The sequence below is a fragment of the Dipodomys merriami genome, unplaced genomic scaffold (genome assembly GCF_024711535.1).
Source record: "Dipodomys merriami isolate MVZ:Mamm:240054 unplaced genomic scaffold, mDipMer1.0.p SCAF_536, whole genome shotgun sequence".
NCBI lineage: Eukaryota > Metazoa > Chordata > Mammalia > Rodentia > Heteromyidae > Dipodomys > Dipodomys merriami.
The window spans coordinates 334,442-338,973 of NW_027206109.1; the positions used below are offsets into that span (position 1 = coordinate 334,442).

Consider the following 4,532-nt stretch of genomic DNA (forward strand, 5'->3'; position numbering starts at 1 on the left):
AAGCCCCACGACCGTCAAAAAAAAAAAAAAAAAAAAAAAAAAAAAAAAAAAAAAACAAAAACAAATCAACATAACGACTTGTACATCTCATTGTTGCAATGGGTCCAAATCTATCCCTATTTAAGCGATTTATTTTTTTCCCTTCCCCTCCAGAAATTATACCGACATCAAATACAGTGAAAGCAGGGGTTATACTGTGAGGGAGGGACATACAAAGCAACAAGGAAATAATCTTATAAACGTGTTAGAAACAATCGCATGAAAGAAAAATAAAACATTTGAATACATATCTTAGGGTTCATTTCCTTAAAATCAACTTATCTGACCTTTGCTGCTTGACTCATACATATACTACTTATTGCAAATAAGGGAAACCATGGAAACTATGTTTTTTTTTGACATGCCTTACTTCACTTAATATAATTGTTTTCAAGTATTTCCATTTACTAACAAATGGGGTCATGTCATTCTTTCTGATGGAGCCATAGAATTCCATTGTGTATATATACCACATTTTCTTGATACATTCATCTACTGAGGGGCATCTGTGTTGGATTCATATCTTAGCTATTGTAAATAATCCTTCAATAAACATAGTCGTGCTGGTAGATTTAGTGTGGTCTTGTTTGTGATCATTTGGTAAATGCCCAAAAGTGGGTTTGCTGGGTCATAGGGGGCTCAAGATGATTAAAAAATTTGGCCAAATAGCAGGGTATAAAATTAACCCTCAAAAATCAATAGCTTTTCTGTATGCCAACAATGAGAAAAGGGTGTCTAAAATTAGGAAAGCCACTTCATTCGTAATAGCCCCACAAAAAATAAAATACCCAGGAATTAACTTAACCAAAGGAGTGAAGGACATCTATGATGAAAATTTTGAAAACTTGAAAAAGGAAATCAAAACAGAATTTAGAAATTGGAAAAAACTTCCATGCTCCTGGATTGGAAAGATCAACGTTGTGAAAATGGCAATACATCCCAAGGCTATTTACAAATTCAATGCAATACCTATCAATATTCCAACATCATTCCTCAAGGAAATAGAAGAGGCAATCCAAAAATTCATATGGAATAATAAAGGACCCCAAATAGCAAAAACGATCCCCAACAGAAAGAGCAGTGCTGGAGGAATATCAATATCAAATTTCAAACTGTACTACTAAATCCATTGCAATCAAAGCAGCTTGGTACTGGCACAAGAACAGACATCAGGACCAATGGAATAGAATTGAAAACCCAAATAATTGTGAAGCCAAGCAGCAGTCTCCTTTTCATTCGGCACCAGCGTTGGATGTTGACTGGCAGAGCAACAACACCTTTGCTTCAAGTAGTACAGACATGTGCATTCAAGTCTGCAAATTAGGACAATACAGATCTATTAAAACATTCCAGGGACATACATATGAAGTAAATGCTATCAAGTGGGACTTCACTGGCAATCTTATGGCCTCCTGTTCTGGTGACATGACTTTGAAGATAGGGAGCATGAAACAAGATAATTGTGTACATGATTTGCAAGCTCATAATAAAGAAATTTATACTGTCAAATGGAGTCCAACAGGACCAGGGACAAATAATCCAAATGCCAACCTTATGTTAGCAAGTGCGTCCTTTGAATCTACTGTTGGGTTATGGAATGTAGACCGAGGGATTTGCATCCATACTTTGACAAAACACCAAGAACCTGTGTACAGTGTTGCTTTCAGACCCGATGGCAAGTATCTGGCAAGTGGTTCTTTTGACAAATGTCTGCACATCTGGAACACAGACAGTTGCTCTATTTCACAGCTATAGGGGAACAGGTGGAATTTTTGAAGTTTGTTGGAATGCAGCAGGAGACAAATTTTGAGCCATTGCATCAGATGGTTCAGTTTGTGTATTAGACCTTCAGAAATAGCGCTACTAGTTACAAGCCATGGACCAACTATGAATGTGTACATAGCCAAAATGACTGTCCCTGACCCATGTACTGCTACAGTCCCACCTGAACCATGGCCAGTCTACTACAACCAAATCTAAGAGAAGTATATCCATGCAGTATATATATATATATATATATATATACAAAATTGCACCCTGAAGATGACAGAGTTTTGTCCCAGTTTGTGAATTCTGTTCACCAAGTGTTGGAATCTAATCTGCTGCGCCCCTAAAATAGCATTTTGAAGTTTGGGATATGAAAAACAGAAGAGAGAAATAAATATACACTATAAAAGCAGACCCCATATGTACCAGAGTTTGGATTCTAATGACAGCCGTGTTTCTCCCCTTTGAATCAATCAGCAGACACCATTGATTCTATTCTTTTTTCCCTTCAGTAGTGAGCAGTTTGTATGTACAGAGAAAATGGACATAACAAAACTCTCAGCAGTAGTTTGTTCTTGCTTTTAAATTTTGTTTTTGGTTTGATTATGGATGCATGAAGTAAGGGAGTGAATCAGTTTCTTGTTTATATTTTTTTCACCTTTTAAACAATAAAAATTTTCTTAAAAATATTTTAAAGCATTCTTTAGAAGAGGTGGATTTTTGGTACATTTTTTAGCTCCCAGAGCATATATTCAACTGGTGCATAGTGTGGAAGGGAAGGGGGCATTGGAAGTTAAATGAAAGCATAGGACCTTGGTCATGTCAAACTAGAAGAGAAATCCGTAAAGAAGGATATTATGCTCTGTTTCTGTTTCTATTTCTATTTCTCTCTCTGTCTCTCGGTCTCTATTTCTCTCTCTGTCTCACTATATTTTATTTTAGTGATATGGCTTAAATACAATAGGTTATTTTGGGGGACATATTTCTGCCAATTAAATACTAGAAGGGCCCAAATGTTTTGTTTTTCTTTAGTTACCATAGTGAAGATAAAAAAAATCTGATGTTTTGTAACAATAAGTAAATTATAGATAAAGTGTGCATTATTGTGAAAAGGAGCAAAGTAGTTTGGGGCTTTTTAAAAAAATTGTTTTGCTTTGATTTTTAAGAGATTAAAATGTTTCTGGATGAGGAATAGCTTCTCAAAGTGTCCATCATTCTGTATAGAAGCTTACATATGTAATGTAACCAAACTCCAGTATTAAAAATCTCTCATGTTATTTTCTTTTATACAAAGCAAGATAATGGCATATAACAACTGCCATTACATGGCAAAATGTTTGCTACCTTAGTTTAAAAATAATCTTTAAGACAAAAGACTTGCTTCAAGGTTTTTTTAAATAGCAGTGATTCAGAATTTTAAAAAGAAAAGAAAGTGATTGCACTAAACTCACTGCTGCTCTGATTCTGCATTTGTGGTACTCGTGACTACAAATATATATATATATATATATATATGCTGCTATTTTTCCCAGAAATCACTACTATCTCCTGTCCCTTACTCTGTTTATATCAAGTACTTTCTTAAAGAATATAGGTATCAAATCAAATTTCCTCTTCTGCTCATGCAGCTAAAAGTAAAGTAATAGATAAATGTTAGCATGAACCATGCCTATGTGTGTGATTTAATAGAGTTTGTCATGATCTGTATAAGAATCCAGGTCTATCAATTTTAAAGAAAGTAGTTGTCAAATTTTTATCTTAAAATATTTTAATTAAGGAATTGCCTATAATCAAGCTTAGCAAATTTATAACACTACTTCTGTTACTAATTATTTTGAGGGCTTTACTAGTAAAAGTTTAACCTTTATTCTAAGTTGACCTAGAAATTTATTTAACCCAAGTAATGCAACTTTTTATTTTCAGCATCTGTTGTTTTGGTATTTTTACAAAATAACATTGATTGAAGCAAGTCTTAGTTTACTAAGGTAGGGTAGCATTTGCTATTGGTGAAAAGAATACATACACTTAATTTCACTATACTGTGATACTGTAATGTTTTTTTTTTAAATTTACATCCAGAAAGGCATTCATTCGCTATGGTTTTGTGCCAGTTGTTTTTAGGGTTTTGGATCACGTTAGAGGTATTTAGAACTAATCTGCCCTGTGACTTATGTAGGAAACCTAATATGCTGAGTATCTGGCACTTGATATCCTGCTTTTATTGCTAGAGGTCCACATCTGTGTTTGACTTATCTTGTTGTTTAAAAAAAAATAAAAATAAAAAAATCTGTGCAATATTTTTTAAATGTGCTCCCAGGAATAGAAACAAATGTTTTGAGTATGTTTAAGCTGGATTTCCTTTAGGAATGCATTGTCAATTGCACTGAATTTAAATCTGAAAGTCAGAAGTGATTATTGATAGTACTTTTGTATTTTGATATGGACAATTTATTAATTTGGATACAGTTAATGACTTTTTCCCAGCTGATTTAAATGATAGTCAAGATATTCTGCAATATAGCTGCCAAAATAGCTACATTTTTATGATATGGTCATCTTTTCTGTTTTTTTATTCTTCTGCTATTTTACTTAAATCATAATAGCCAAGATAGGACATACATTTAAAGAGTATAAATTCAGAGCTTTATTATCCTGAAGTCTAGGGTCTTTCAAGTATAACCTTCTCTGAAAGGTGTTCATCTCATAAGCTGGTTCTTCATGATCAT

At 33.7% G+C, this 4,532-nt stretch overlaps 1 pseudogene; it reads left to right on the forward strand.

Annotated features, from left to right (window-relative positions):
* Positions 1-945: 945 nt before the first annotated feature.
* LOC138811572 (F-box-like/WD repeat-containing protein TBL1XR1) lies at positions 946-1,897 on the forward strand (annotated as a pseudogene).
* The last annotated feature ends 2,635 nt before the right edge of the window (positions 1,898-4,532 follow it).